The 16,564-nt window shown below is 43.0% G+C and overlaps 1 protein-coding gene across 5 annotated transcripts in view; it reads left to right on the forward strand.

The window, feature by feature from the left end:
• Positions 1-729: 729 nt before the first annotated feature.
• PHF3 (PHD finger protein 3) overlaps positions 730-16,564 on the forward strand; it is a 95,019-nt gene continuing 79,184 nt past the window's right edge. For 4 of the 5 annotated variants that reach the window (XM_006135513.5, XM_075923691.2, XM_006135516.5 and 1 more), the window contains exon 1: positions 730-1,711. The gene's annotated coding sequence lies outside the window, so the exon portion shown is untranslated. The remainder of the gene's footprint in view (positions 1,712-16,564) is intronic. The other variant, XM_075923694.2, reaches the window with a different exon arrangement.

The raw sequence follows: 16,564 nt of genomic DNA on the forward strand, positions 1-16,564 counted from the left end.
ACTATGGTGGTCTGTGAGCATGGTGTTCCAAATCAAGAGGTATTTTATTTTATATAACTTATTACATGACACTCACTGGCAACTTGAGTTTTTTATTGCAGCTTTCTGTATTGTATACTTGGTTTTTCCTAAATTCAGATTCTAACATTAAACAAGCCAGAAGGATTAGCTAAAATCATCTTTTTTTCCCTAGAAACACCCAAGTAATTTCCAGGCTATTTGCTAAATCACATTAAAAGGCATGGAGTTTTGAAGAATGATGCATTGCAAAGTTGATCCATGTTGTTTTCAGACATGTCCACATCTTCATCCACATCACTGTCTCTCATTAAGCATAAGGTTTTGATCTGAGGAAGTGGGTCTGGCCCACGAAAGCTCATCATCTAATAAACCATCTTGTTAGTCTTTAAAGTGCTACATTGTCCTGCATTTTGCTTCAACTACCCCAGACTAACACGGCTACATTTCTATCTCATTAAGCAGTGTTCCTTGTATTAATAAAAACCAAACTATGTTAAACCATTACACAAAGTATACCCTTAGATTTTGTAAAATGCTGCAGTAAGCTGTATATTAACATGTTTTAGTAAACATGATTTAGGGTTTACCAATCAGATTTGTCCACATTTTTGTTTAAATCAATGGGGTTTTTATTGATTTAAATCAATCCACCCTGATTGATAAATACACGCTCTCCCCCAAAGGTAAAGCTGGGAACCCCGTTGCAGTTAAGAGCTGCCTCTGGGGTTCGGGCATCCACTTTAAGCAGGTGTCAAATATGAAATACAAGGAGTCAAATTGTCGAGGGGTCTAGAGCCCCTCCCAACCCTCCTTAAAGGGCGCCTGCGGCTGGACATCCTGGGTTGCTAGTTGTGACCCCTCTGCGGAGGACAGGAAAGCAAAGGACGCAGGCTCAGCCAAGGCGTTTCTTAGCCACAGTTACTTGAGCGTTGAAACACTCAGACGTTCGAAGCGCCTCCTTGCAAAGGAAAGGCGGAAGACGCTCACGCTGGCCGAGGCGCGGTCTGGCTGCTGCTGTGACTGGGCGCTGCTTGCGTGCGGGTTCACGCACCCGAGCAGCATTAGCTCCCAGCCCTTCAGCAGTTTCTCCGTGCGGCGGACTCAGGCCCCGGCACTGCCGGTATTGGCCCCTCTCCCCTGCGGGCGCCTGGGAGGGAAGGGCCTGGAGCTGAATCCTGGCTCCTCGTGGCCAAAGGAGCAGTCGGGCAAGGGGGTCCCGCGGCTAATGCCGCGCGAGGCGGGAGCCGTTTGGCCGGGGCTGCAACGAAGCAGGGCCCAGACGAGTCAGGCGGGGGCTCGCGCGCCCTTGGAAACACACGCGGAGCGCAAGGTGCTACCTCCCTCTTTCGGTCCGCCAGGAGGCTGTTACGCATGCGCGCCGTATCCTACCTCCAGTAAACACAGAGGTCACGTGAGGTGGCCTGCGCGGCTCCGCTCGCCTCACGCACACTACGGGGAGGCGTCGAGCGCGTACACGAGGGCGCGCGCACGCGGCGGTCGTCAGCGAGTGCCAGGCCGGGCGGACGGGACCACCTGAGGCAAGGAGCGCCTGGGGGGGGGTGGGCACTTGAGCGCACCCCCCACCAAGGAGGAAGTCGCGCGCGCGCGCTGCCACCGCCTCCGTCTGTGCGGCCGTCGCCGTCCTCCTCCCAGACCTTGGCCGCGGGGCAGCGCTGGGCGGCGGAGCAGGGTGAGTTACCGCCGCCGGACACAGGGGCGAGGGGCCGGCTATGTGACCGCGTCAGGCCCTCGCCGCCGGCACCCTCCGGGCCGGCTGGGCACGCAGTATCGGCGCGGCGCGGCCTGGCGCTGGGGCCTCTGCGGTGACTGCCATGGGCCTCTCTCAGCTCTGGCATGAGGCTTCTGTTCCACCCCGCCTCTGGCATTGGTCGGGGAGCCTGGGCCGTCGGCACCGACTTAGAGTCGCCTCCGCCCTTTCCTCGGTGCGGCCTTGGGGTTTGGGTCCCGCCCCCGCAGCGAGCAGGAGCCGCCGCTTCCCGACACTGGTTATTCTTGACCCTGCTCTCTGTGCCTTGTCCTGCCTTGGGCCTGCTACCTCCCCCCGCCCGTGTCTTCTGCCCTGCCCCTGCTAGCGCCCTCCCCCACGCTCCTCCTCTTGCCTTGGGCCTTCCCTCCATCCCTCACGGCGCCTCCATGCCGTCTGCTACTGACTTGGGCCCATCCTCCTCCCTTTACCCCGTCGTCTTTTGCTCTGGGCCTGCTACTGACTTGGGCCTACTATACATGCCTCCCTCAGCGGGGGAGAGGCTGCTGAACCAAGACCCACCTTCATTGGTGTACCTCCCCCAGTACACGTACACCACATGGCTGAGTGACCTGGGCCCTTTACCAGCATCCATTATTGTATTTCTCTAGTACATATCCCTCTGCTAGTCTAGTCCCTGCTATATCCTTTGCCAGTGCCCATTGCTGTTCCTCCCACTCCCCTGTGCATACACCACCCATACAGATCTTAGTTCCTTCTCTAGCACTTGTTCCTACATCCATTGCTACCCAAATCCTGCTATAGCTGTCTGTGAAGCTGCCTCTTGTCACACCTGTTCCTACTCCCATGAGTCCCAAGTGAGTGGTGATTGGACCTTCTACAGCTTGTCTCACTCCCCAGGATGCCTTCTCAGTCATTCCTTGCTATTTCTCTCTCCCCCAATCACAGACAATGTTGCCTGACTTTTGCTGATTTATTTCTCTCTACTACACTCCTTACGATCCAGAACAAATGAAAATCTCTGCATTAAGCATCTTTCTACAGTATTTCTAGTGTGGGTTACAATTAAATAAGAGCTGAGGGAAAATAACCCATCTTTCCTGCCCAAATGAAATGATTTTTGTCAAAATGCAGCACTCATGATGGCAGCTGTTCCCTAATTAGCATATATACCAATTTACCCCTGCCTCTGTCTGCAGCTGAAAGACACTGACAAAGGGACATATAGTACATGATGCATAGACATGGTGGGTGGGAGGAGGGAGCGGAAAAGGAGGGGTTGAAAGTGGATGTGTCTTGTTAATGGGCAACTTCAAAGTTTAATTCTTTTATCTGCTTTCATATATTAATAGACTGTTTGATTTCTGGACGCAGTATAGATTTGCTCAGTCTTTTGGTGGTTTTTAAAAATTATTATAAATTCACTGAAACTAATATAATGTTTTTGATGCAAGTATAAGAACTATAATAGCTTTTAAGGTGGCAAATGTGAAACTCCTTTCAATTAAAATGGTAGATTTGGATTTGAATTGATTTAATAAATGTTATACATACTAATACAATGATCCTATAATTAAGTATTTTATATATAGGATCATTTTTAAATGTTGGGTTTTATATTTCTTGGAATAATTATTAAACTGTCCAATAAATGGATGAGGATGTTATATTTTTGTTTACCCATTATAAAAGTATTTCCACAGTCATTTATATAATTTCTTAACCATGATTTTCTTGAGAAGTTATTACTCTATTTTCTGTGCAAAAAACTTAATATATTCTAACTCTGGAATCAACCTCCCTCCTATTTCTTAGCAATCATTACCATTTTGATTGGAAAAAAAATCCTGGATGACGGTCTGGGTGACTTTTATATGAGCTGTAGTGTATTGCCCAGTCAGTTAACTTCTAGAAGTAATGAGCAGTTACAAGGTTATCATGAGTAACATTATCAATACTTGTGTGGTACTGGGTAGGTTTAACACAGCATAGTCACTTGCTGGACTGTAACTTGTAGAATTACTGTCTCAAATCTTAATTAAAAACTTGTTTCAAAATCTTGAGTTAAGGCCTAGATTTTATCTATACAGTTCCTTTGTTTCCTAATATTTTAATTCAAATTGGCATTGTAACTTGCCTTAGCATTTAGACTGAAACTGACTCAGATTGTAAATAAAAGGCAAATTGTGGAACTGTCCAGTAGTGTGCCATAAGGAATTGCTTTGACCTTGTTTTTTAGTTGGAATATGTAATTATATGGAAACTAATAAAATATTCAATTTACAAACAACACTTAAGGTGTGGCGCATACTAGTAAGGAAAGAATATCTACCGGAGATACAAAACCTGTATTAACTTGCATTTGTGTATCTGGGGAAAATGATCTTATGTATATGGAGGAATTTTGGAAGGCAGTAAGGTCATAAAATGTGTGGCAATGTTTGAAATATGAGCTTACATTGTGATCTGACCACAGTAAATACAAAAATTGGATGGCATGTGTAATATCCCCATTTGTATTGCACTAGCAAAACATTATACATGGGGATTTAAGAACTTTTGAAAATCCCACTAGGCAACATCTTCAGGTGTCTGTATACTTTAAAAAATCTGGCTATAAGTATTGTTCAGAGCATCTCGTTACTGTAATGGTGTTGATAAGTCTAAAGGAATTTCTGGGGCTGGATTGATTGACCTATTACATGACACTTAAAGAAATATGTACAGTGTGACATATTACAATTAATACTTAGCATTTACAGCATGTGTAGTTTTTAAAACTTGAGGGATGTAAACAACTCCAAGAAGAGAGAATAGCTATTGAATGTGGTCAAGGTGAATCATGAATAATGTGATTAAAAAATAATATAGAAAACTTTAAAATGGAGGGTTGGGAAACATCTTCTAGTAAGCTCTAATACTTCCGATAGAATATGGATGTTAGATAGCGGGTAATAGAATAGTTGACTAACCGCATGAATTCTTAGTAGTTAGTTAACTATTCTATAGTCCCTGGGGTAGGGCTGGCAGCGAGTGCAATCTGGCTCCACTCCTGGGGAGTCCCTTGCGTCAGAGGCAGCAGTGTGGGGTGCCAGGTGGGAGACTGTTCTCAAGGGGACCCAGTTTAAAAACCACCTACCCTCCCGGACAGGCTGCCTGCCACTCTGCACTGCTACCCTTATCAAAGGCAGCAGCACATTGGGTAGGTGGCATCACGGAGCTGGTGTTTGGTGGGGGAACTGGATTTTAAGCCAGCTCCCCCCAGCACTTGTGGGGGAATACGAGTAGTTGAGAAAATTAACGGGTAACCCTAGGCTTGTCAGTTAATCGTCTATTCGACTATTCGTTCACATCTCTACTATAGAACAGTTTCCCAAGAGTATTAGAGGAAACTTCTGTGTAATAGATTGAAGGATAAGGTGATTTATTATATCCGTACAGTTTTCAGTTTTGTGAGATATATTTATGGTATGTTTTAGAATATTGTAACAAGGGAATAACTTGGAGAATAATTTAGTGATAAGTCACTTGCTTTGTGAAACAGAAGTGTACTGTATTCCAGCTGAGTCTATTAATTGGAGGGTAGCTGTATCTCTTCTTGCTGCAAAAAATAGGGGGAAAGGCATATTTTCTTGGGAGGAAATGGGTGGTAGTACAGGATAATCTGTTCCAGGAGATTTCCTGGTGGAATTTTATAAGTGATCGTGATAGATTTAATGTCTCTGAGTACAGTCCTTCTCCTTTCTGTCTCCTCCAATCTCTTGCCATTATTTAAAAGGCCTTGTCAGAGACCTTAACCAGAACTAGGTAAATTAACAATGATTTTGGATCACAATTACTGGATCTCTTAGAGGAATACTCTAAAATGCCTTTTTGATTGCCTTTGAAAGAACTGAGGAAGGCACCACTAAGGGGTCTGCTGTCCATCAGTGATAGGCTAAATGTTCCGGATGGTCATATAAAGAATAGTACCTATTTTAGATTTAATTGACTTCAGTGTCAGAAGAGACAACCGATCACCTAGTCTAACCTCTTGTATGTCACAGGCCACCAATATCACCCAACAACCAAAATTCAACCAAAGTATTGGAACCCACAGTAGATAAGATATGATGTGCCTCAGAGAGAACAAGAGGAATCAGGGTTCACCAGTGTCTAAGGCCTCTGCAAGGGCAAGACAGGGAGTAAGTGAGAGATCCCAGATAATCATGGCAAGTGACCTGCACCTGCAGAAGGCAAAATCCTCTAAGATCATGGTCAGTGTGATTGGGGAGTTTTACTGGGTGAAAATTCCTTCCTGACCCATTATCAGTGATCACTTAGACTCTGAGCAGCTGAGCAAGAACCAGTAAGAAACTATTGGAGAGAGAATGCTTCGTGCCCTACCTATCCAGTGCTCCATTTCCAGCTGTCATCGTCTATGATGCTTCAGAAGTAGACAAAACAAATAATCAGAATACATTGAGGGATAGAAAGGAGAGAGAATCTCTTGATGAGCCCTGCAAGTGGAATGCTGAACCCTGAACAATTTAAGGAACATAATCCTGGGTCGTAGACTTGAAGTGAACTCCTGGGACTGCTGAACCCTGTTCCCTAAAATTACAACCATATCATACAGTTCTACACATAAATTAGTCCAGTTCTTTCTTACAACTAATTAAGTTATTTGCCCCCCAAATGTCTATTAGGAAGCTGTTCCAGAACCTCTTGACTTGTCAGACTGTTGACATTTCAACACCTGTATTATTAACAGATGCTTCTGGTAGTTTCATTCATAAAGAACTTTATGATAGAGGGAAGAAAGTTAAGAGCTAGAACACTGTTTCCCAAATGATGTTCTGCAGAACCCCGGGGTTCTGCTAAGTGAAAATAAGGGTTCAGCGAGAAAATTCCATTATAGTAACATTTTATGATTAAAAAATAATAGTTAAGTATTTATGCATTTTATTGAAAACAATTCTCATTTGTGGTTGCCACAATAATTGTCCCTGTGTAATACCAGCTAAGCCAGAGAGTGGGGATGATGATGTCACTACTTAACACTCTGCCTCTGGAAATTTACTTTTATTCCTGCCTCTGGAAATTTCCACTACATGCATCTGACGAAGTGGGTCTTTGCCCACGAAAGCTTATGCTCCTACACTTCAGTTAGTCTATAAGGTGCCACAGGACTCCTCGTCGCTACTACTTAACACTGATGTCCATATATTAGACTATTAGCGGTTCCGCAAAATTCTTTTGAGTTTAAAAGGGTTCTGTGGCCAAATAAAATTGAGAAACACTGAGTTAGAAGACAATGTGGTAAAGCATGAAGTCCAGACCATTAATACTGTATGCTAGAATAAGGCCAGTTTCACAAAGCAACAATTTAGAACAATTAACTCAGCATGGAATAATTTAATTAGAAAAAATGTGAATGGTATTTGAAAATCATTTAAGAACACCTCACTAGATACCCAAAAAGCCAGAATTGAGGAAGGTAGTGCATTGGTTACAAAACCAACCTTATTTAAAGGGAAAGTGAAGGCAGCTATATAATATGTTATATATGAAAGAAAGAAGTTGATGGTAAAGAATATAAATCAAGTGTTAGGAATCATAGAAAACTAAAAAGTGAAGCAAAGAGACACACGGGCAAAGAGACAAAGGGGCAGACGATATAGTCTTATTATATGGTGATACTCATTCCACTCGACCAGTATATCTGGGAGGATGCTAAATGAAAGTTACTGAAGTTGAACATTTTAAAATCAGTAGGTCAAGATAATTTGTATCCGGTAGTTTGAAAAGAACGGGCTGAGATGCTTGCTGGGCCACTAATGTTGATTTTCAATGTACCTTGGCATACTGGGGAAACTTCAGGAAATTGGAAGAAAGATAATGTGCCAATTTTTAATGGGATGACCCGGGTAGTTATAGGCCTGTCAGCTTCATACCTGTCCCCACAGATTATGGAGTGGCTGATATTAGGCTTGCATAAGAAAGAATTAAAGGAAGGTAATGTAATTAATGGAAATCAACACGGGTTTATTTGTAATCCTATTGGACTACTTGGTATCTTTTTATGTTGAGATTTCACATTTGGTTGATAAAAATTATTTTGATGTAATTTACTAAGACTTCAGTAATGTGTTTCACTTGATACTGCATGATGTTTTAATTAAACTGGAATGCTATGAAACTAATGTGGCGCACATTTAAGGGGTTAAAACTGGTTATCTGATAGATGTCAAACTGTAACAGTAAATGGGGAATTGTCATGGAGTAGGTGTGTTTCCAGTGGGGTGCTGCAGGGGGTGGTTTTTGACCCTGCATTATTTAACATCTTTATCAATGGCTAGGAAGAAAACATAAAATTGTTACTGATAAAATTTGCAGATGACACACAAACTGGGGTGTGGTAAATAATGAAGAGATCACTAATTTAGAATGATTTGGATTGTTTGGTAGCATGGACACAAGCAAACTATGTTTCTTTAATATGTCTAAATGTATTCATTTAGGCAATACAGGAGGGAAACACCTATTCTGGGAAATAGTGACTGTGGAAAGGATTTTGGCAGTATCTTGTACAGTCAGTTGAACGTGAGCTTCCAGCATGATGTTACGTCCAAAAGAGTTAATGTGTTCATGGGATAAATATACAGGGAAGAGAGGTTATTTTACCTCTGCCTTTGGCACTGGTACAACTGCGGCTGGAATACTGTATGCAGTTCTCCTGCCCATTATTCAAGAAGGATGCTCATACATTGGAGAGGGTTGGTTCAGAGAAGAGCTGTGAGCCCGATAAAAAGGTTAGAACACATGCCTTAATTATAGTGATTAATGCAAGGAGCTCAATATATTTAGCTTACCGAAAAGAAGGTTAAGGTCTGACATGATTATGATCTGTGAACACAAAGAACAAATATATAATGGTTCTTCAGTCTAGCAGAGAAAGGAATTCAATGGCTGGAAGTGGATGCAGACAAATTCAGATTGGAAATAAAACATGTTCTTAGTGGTGAGAGCAATTAACTGTTGTAACAGTTTACCAAGGGTCGTGGTAGATTCTTTGTCACTGTTTAAATTAAGATACACTCTAGGAATTATTTTGGGAAAGTTTTATGGTCTGTTACACAGGACTTCAAACTAGAGATTAGTTGTCCATTCTGACTTTGAGATGTATGAATGAAAATAAGCAATTGAGTGTTGAACAAACTTTTCCCATACAGTGTAACTAATGTGCTGTAGACCTGATTTCCAACTATTCAGCATTAGTGGTATTCTTCTGAGTAGAGGCTATTTTTAGGCACATTTTTTATGTATTTGTGATTGGTATAAAATTGAAAAACTGGTAAGAGACCAAATTCAGCCAAATTTATACCTAGCTTTGTATCTTAATTTTTAAGGACACTGCCAAGATCGCTTTTCTCTCTATATAAATATCTTTTTTCCCTGCAGGACGACAGAATGATGTCATCATGTCACTCTGTGTCCTGCCTGCCTTCTCCCTCCTTCCCCTTCCCCAAGTGCTCTGGAGCTGGGGCTGATACCCTGCGGTCTCTCTCCTCCCCGGTGCTCGGGGTGGGGGAAGCAGGGGTTGCTGCGCTGTAACTTCTGCCCTGCCTTGCCCAGCCCTCCAGCTAGAGGGAGAGCCTGAGGCCTGGTGAGGCTTCAGCCCCTCTCTGTCCCCTTGGTGGCTGGGGAGAGAGAACTGGATCAGGCGTGGCTGAGGGAGGGGAAAGGGGATAGATCTGGGGTTGGCGCCACCTCTTCCCTGCACTACGGCCGGTGCTGGTAGCTGGGGATGGCTTGGCTTTGGCCTTAGCCTAGTGTCCGGGGGTGACGGGGAGGGCCAGGGCTGTGTCACCTTGGCCTGGCTGTCCCAAGCAGCCGGGGGGAGAGCTGGGCTTCATATTCCCAGAAAGATGGGGGTTGACAAGCATAACAAGCAAGAGGTGCAGCCCCCAGTGTAACTTTAAAACTATTTCCTGTAGTTACGTAGGAACTCAGATGCTTATCAGAAATTGGTTGTCCTACCAAATATTTTTTTCCTTTGTGACCTGTATTAGTTGCTCTTGAATATTAGACTTGAGGCAGAGTGGATAAGGTACATTGGTATCTAGTGGATAAGGTACATTGGCTTTGGAGTCGTGAGGCCTGAATGCTATTACCCACTCTTCCAGTAACAAGCTGTTTGACATTGAGCAAGTTATTTCACATCTGTATCTCTGTTCCTCTTAAAGTATTTTGTTTCTCTTGTCTGTTCAGCTTGTGAATGCTGTGGGACAGAGACTCTTGCTGTGTATCAGAACAGTGATTGGTACAGTGAGTCTTTGTCGCTGTTTGGGCCTCCGAAGCACTACTGCAATACAAATAAATTATAGCTTCTGACATTAAAATACACATCCAAAATAGCTTGACTTAGATGAGTGTCAAACCCATATTATCTTTTTTTAATTATAAAAGGACAGGTGGTTTTAAAACTAACTTCTACTGCATGTCTCTTCTCTGAAGTGAAATTCTTTGGATGTGATTTAATGGAAGTCTCTCTGGATGTCAGTAATATGTAGTGTCTCAGCAGTTATAATCGGGGGGGGGAGGGTAAACTAAATTTAATTTGAATTCTAATATTTGGTTTATTTAAGGTACATATTTAGCATAACATTGAAAATTATTAAGTCTTTATTGAAGACAATTCATTGTTTAGTGACAGTTCATTGTTTAGGAGACTTAGACCCTGCTCCTGCAAATGACTACATATGGGCACAGGGATCTACCCTCTCCAGGGACTGGGCCTTAATACAGTTACATACTCTACAAAATATGCAGACTTATTCCAGGGGACCTAATTAACACTATTCAGGAAAAAAATAAAAATAATGGAACTAATTATATCTTATCCTTAATACATTAGCCTTCCACAAAAGCAGAAGGCTTATTTGATTGGCTCAGCTAATACCATTGTAACGTTTAGCATTCTAATTGTCAGGCAAGGAACATTTTAAAACTATACATTTTGCTTTTTCTTCTGGTTTAGGTTCTGCCAGATTTCATTATTCAAAGCCTGAGTTATTTTATAATTTTGTGATGGTGCATCTGCCCTGCACTGGCCCTTTAAAGGTTAAAACCCAGCCCTGAGAGAGTGCTGGAGCAGTGGTGCTGTGGAGCCAGCAGCTGTGGCTGGCATGAGCCAATTAAGGCCCAGCTGAGGGCAGTATAAATAAAGGCTCCCTGGAGGGGAGGAGACAAGCACACTCTTGCTCCAACTGAGGAGCACGAGAGACCTAGCTGCCAGGGAAGCTAAAGACTTCCTGATTTTAGAGTAGGCTGGGGAAAGGCAGGCAGAGCTGGGGTAGCTCTGGCCAGGCAAGCTCCCAGGCTATAGGGCCTGAAGCAAAGCCTCAGGGTTCTAGAGCTGTGGGAAGGCAGCCAGAATAGGCCAGCATAGCAGGTCCATACCCACTTGCCAATGATGAGTGGTCATTTCAGACTGCAGTTTGCCACTTATGTAAGGGGCTAGATGAAGACTGACAGTTGGTTACTGAGGTAAGCTGTGTATAGGGGGCTGAGAGTTTCCTGAGGGGTAAGACCCTAGAATGTGGGGGCACTGTGGCAGGGCAGTACCCAGAGGGAAGATGCCACGATCTGAGAAGAACGAGGGTCCTAACACAGAGATGGAGAATAATAGCTAACAGCAGGTGTGACACCAATCCAGCACCAAAGAGCTAATTCCCTTAGTGGCCAGCAGGAGGTGCCTATGGTGGTGAGGCCTGCCTGGTTACAACTATAAATTTGAAAAACGGAAACTTAGTTCTGTGCCTTAATCTTTGACCATTTTGTTTAAAATGTTAGGGTTGTCTGAAACTTGGCTGATACAAATTTAGGAATATAAAATGAGTCTTGTGAACTAATGTATGCCCAGCTGTACTGGTTTAAAAAAAAAAGGTTTTAAGGAAGGTAAATTATACTTAACATCAACAAAGAAAAATATGAAATCTGATTTTACATAATAAGCTAACAGTAAATGGAGGGAGAATCTTAATACTTCCACTTCAGGAAAAAGGAGACCGAAGAATACATTTTAAAAGTTAAATGTATTCAAATAAAATCCAGGATATGTAAATGGAAAGTACAATTAAAGAAATGTAGTATAATTTGAGGTAGAGTGTAACATTCCTTGCAGACAAGTACCGGTAAATTTAATAAAAATCTGTGTGGACACACCATGTTCCTCCAATCCAGTGATCCCCAACGTGGTGCCCGCGGGTGCCATGGCCCTTCCGGGGAATTTATGTGTGCCCGCCGAATGATCTGGGCCATGCGCGCAGCACATGCGCGGTGCCAGCTCCGGGTGCCCGGCAGCCCCAAAAGGTTGGGGACCATTGCTCCAATCCATCCTACTCAATGTACTCTTTCCCCTCTTCTCCCACAAGGGTAGTTTGAAGAAGAAATTTGATATCTGAATTTCTTTCTCTTGGAATCTACTTACTAAAATGCTGGATGGATCCTGTGCAATATGAATCTCTGCTACACTGGATAATATTGTAACAATATTTTAGTGAAGCACTCTTTGGGACACAGACACACCAAGCACACTTATTTAGTGGCAGGAAAAAAATGTATTTAACAGGCTGGACATCTCCCAGTATAGTGAAAATGGGAAAGGACGGGTTAAAGCAACGAGAGAACCTGTATCTCAGATATTGAAGCCTTCAAATACTTTGAAGACCCCCTTCAAATACTTTGAATCCTCCAGCTGTGATCTGTACCCGATGCTACAGAGGAAGGCGGAAAACCTCCAGGGCCTCTGCCAATCTACCCTGGAGGAAAATTCCTTCCTTCCTCCTCCTCAATGACATTTGCCAACTCCTTCAGTACCCTCGGATGCATTAAGTCCGGACCCATGGATTCGTGTACGTATCCTTCACATCCTTAGCCAGTCGCAATTCCATCTGCGCTTTCTCCTTCCTGATAACCCCCCGGCATTCTCGAGCTATACATTTAAACTCCTCCCTGGTCGTTTGTCCAAGTTTCCACTTTTTGTAAGCTTCCTTTTTGTGCTTAAGTTCACCAAGGATTTCTCCTGTAAGCCAATCCGGTCTCTTACCATGTTTGCCTCTCTTGCTACGCGTCGGGATGGTTTCTTTCTGTGCCTTCAATAAGGCTTCTTTAAAATACTGCCAGCTGTCCTGGACTCCTTTCCCCTTCATGTTAGAATCCCAGGGGATTCTGCCCATCAGATCTCTGAGGGAGTCAAAATCTGCTTTTTTGAAGTCCAAGGTGTGTATTTTACTACTCTCCTTTCTTCCTTTGGTGAGGATCCTGAAATCTACAATCTCATGATCACTGCTTCCCAGGTTGTCACCCACCTCCACTTCTCCTATTAGTTCCTCCCTGTTTGTGAGCAGAAGGTCAAGCTGCGCACGGCCCCTGGTCGGATCCTTCAGCACTTGTGTCAAGAAGTTATCCCCAACATTCTCCAAAAACTTCCTGGATTGCCTGTGTACTGCCGTATTGGTTTCCCAACAGATGTCAGGGTGATTAAAGTCCCCCATGAGAACCAGGGCCTGCGATCTGGAAGCTTCACTCAGTTGTCCGAAGAGAGCCTCATCTACCTCATCCACCTGATTCAGTGGCCTGGAGCAGACACCAACCACAACATCACTGCTGTTTGCTCCTTTAAACTTAACCCATAGACTCTCAACAGGTTTTTCTCCCTCTTTTTATACTGGAGTTCAGAGCAATCGTAGTGCTCTCTTACATATAGTGCAATTCCTCCTCCTTTTCTCCCCTGCCTGTTCTTCCTGAACAGTCTATACCCTTCCATGACAGCGCTCCAGTCATGTGAGTCATCCCACCAAGTCTCTGTTAGCCCAATTAAATCATATTTCTTGGACTGGGCCAGGGCCTCCAGTTCTTCCTGTTTGTTGCCCAGGCTTCTCGCATTAGTGTACAAACACTTTAGGTAACCAGTTGATTGCCCTATCTTCTTCATTCGAAACAGGTGTCCTCCTTTCTTGCTCGTTCCTCTCTGCATTTCTTCCCGGTATCCGACTTTCCCATTCCCCTCAGGGTTTTGGTCACCATCCCCTGACGAACCTAGTATAAAGCCCTCCTCACTAGGTTTGCAAGCCTGCCCGCAAAGATGCTCCTTCCTCTCTGTTAGGTGGATCCCATCTCTTCCTAACAATCCTTGTGCCCGGAACAGAGTCCCATGGTCGAAGAAACCAAAGCCCTCTCTGCGACACCACCTGCGCAACCACGCATTCATGGCCTCAATTCGACGATACCTGCCCAGTCCTTTCCCTTCAACAGGAAGGATGGACGAGAAGACTACTTGCGCTCCGAATTCTTGGATCCTTCTTCCCAGTGCTACATAATCCGCAGTAACCCGCTCAAGGTCATTCTTGGCCGTATCATTAGTTCCCACGTGGAGAAGCAGGAAGGGGTAGCGATTTTAAGGTTTGATCAGCTTGGTAAGCCTCTCAGCGACATCCTGAATGAGAGCTCCCGGTAAGCAGCACACCTTTCGAGATTCCAGGTCTGGACGGCAGAGGGATGGCTCAGTCCCTCTTAGGAGGGAGTCCCTGACCACCACCACCCATCATTTTCTTTTGGGGGTGGTGGCTGTGGAACCCCCAACCCTAGGACTACGTATCCCGTGCCTTCCAGTAGATGGTGTTCCCTTCTGGTTTCTTCCTTGTCCCTTCTTTAGCTAACCCATTTAACAGGGGTTAACTAAATAACCGGGGCTTTACATCCCTAGTTGAATTTGTAGTTAGTTCAATTACAGTAATATTGGCAACATTGTCTAGTATAGGATTTCTAGCATACCTTTTAAACAATGTACCATTTAAAACTGCTCTGAGTACACTATGTTAACATCAGTGGGTCCCATGTTGTCAACAGTCACGTCACTTAACTGATGCCAGCAGCTATGGGGAAACTTAGAATATCCTCCTAGTATGGAAAAGGCAGAGAGGATTCCAATATTAAGTGAATTCCAAGTCATTACCACTTTTGAGCACCTTGTATCCACATACGCTCAACTGTTTGTAATAGTGCATTAGCATTTCCATTGCAATTATACTAATTCAGGGCATATTTCACAACAACTGTCCAGTATCTGTTGTTCTTTTATCTTTTCAGTACTGATATAAAAAGGGTTGGTATTACAGGAACAGCATATTAATTGGTGTTCCTAACAGAGTTCTCCGATTTTATGTATAGCATATTTGTTTTATAAGTACAATCATAGGGCTTTTTCTTGTTTTAAAAATTAAAAATATTGTAATAGACTAGTTGTGCCATGTAAAATGATAAAATACGGACTCCTTTCTAGACTGCAAAAGGCTGATTTAAACCGCTCCTATTTTACAGACATTTTAGTACAGTGCCTCCCTCTCCAGTTGTTTGCTGCTTCCCAGCAGAGGCCTCAAAAGAGGCATTTGAGGAATTGGAACAGCAATAGGGAATACTAAAAGTAGATCCACTGAACTGTTTAATGCTAGTCAGGATGATTAGTGTAGACATGTCAAATTATTAACAAATTGCTGTTGTATAATTTTCTACAACAGAAAAAATTTATATACCAAGTTATGAGAGGCTTTTTGTTTTTTATTGGTATGCTAGTAGTGCCTAATCTTTTCTGTGTACTCATTTTGGCTGGTCTTCCTTATTCCAAGTTCTCTGGTCAGTATTAGTGCATTGTCTTTGTGCTGTTTTGTGTGCACATACTCTGGGTTCTCCTTTCTCTTTTGAGGCACTGTGGGATAGCCTGGATTTTTCCAGACTGCACAGAAAAAAGCAGGGATTGTGATAGATGTGGACTCAGAATAGACTGACACAGTTATATAAAGGGGGAAAAAGGCAGTTTTTGAACACATTCCACATTGTATGTTAGACTAAAGTATTATTAACTTGTTACAAAAGCATAATTGAACTTATAATGCAGTTGATCCTTAAATTTGAATATGGCAAAGTATTGTAGTGTTGATCATTCTACAAAGTAAATGTTGGGTTGAGACAGCTGCTTACTGTCGGGTTGCTGGTTTGTAAAGGGGTTGCTGACTGGGAAGAGAGTTAAAGTTCTTCATCCAGTGAGCCTTGTTTTCCCACCTTCATTTAAAGAAAGTAATCTTTGATCCGGGCTTTGAAATGAGGAAAGAACAAGGGAGTATATGCATCTGCTCTTTTCCAAAAGCCTCAGCTGTTTTCTGGCCATCAAAATTTAGTCTACCAAAATCTTATTGTATGCTAACATGCCAACTACTACCCAGCTACTGTACATAGCAGCCTTCTCCCTATCCCTGTCTACTTCTTCAGTGGAGTTATATGACTTTGGCCCCAAAACATGGAGCATACTGACAATAAGACAATTTAAAATTAAAATTATATTGATGATTGATTTTTAATGTTTAGTTAAATATTTATTCCACTATTTTATTAATTACTGAATCTGCAACAGAATTTCCAGTTTGTCATAGCAAAGTATTACAAAAACCAGGACAGAGCTCATTACACAATATAGGCAACTTGCTAGTAGAGTACACTGGGGCTTGCTTATGCAACATAGCAACTTAACAACAAATGGTGAAATTGTGTCCCTATTAAAATCACTGACAAAATTGTCATTGGAAAATTCTGGCCCACTTAAGTCAAAGTGCCTTGGTAGTGCACTGTTGAATATAATAAGTGAAATAACTGAGGTAAGATTTTTTTAGCATTATATCTTAAAATATTGCCAGCCATTTGTACTATCCTATAGTAGTTTTTTGCATGAACTAGAACATAATTCTACCTTCAGTTTTGGGCTCAATCTTGTTAGCTGAT

Source organism: Pelodiscus sinensis, chromosome 3, assembly GCF_052426305.1.
Source record: "Pelodiscus sinensis isolate ZL-2025 chromosome 3, ASM5242630v1, whole genome shotgun sequence".
NCBI lineage: Eukaryota > Metazoa > Chordata > Testudines > Trionychidae > Pelodiscus > Pelodiscus sinensis.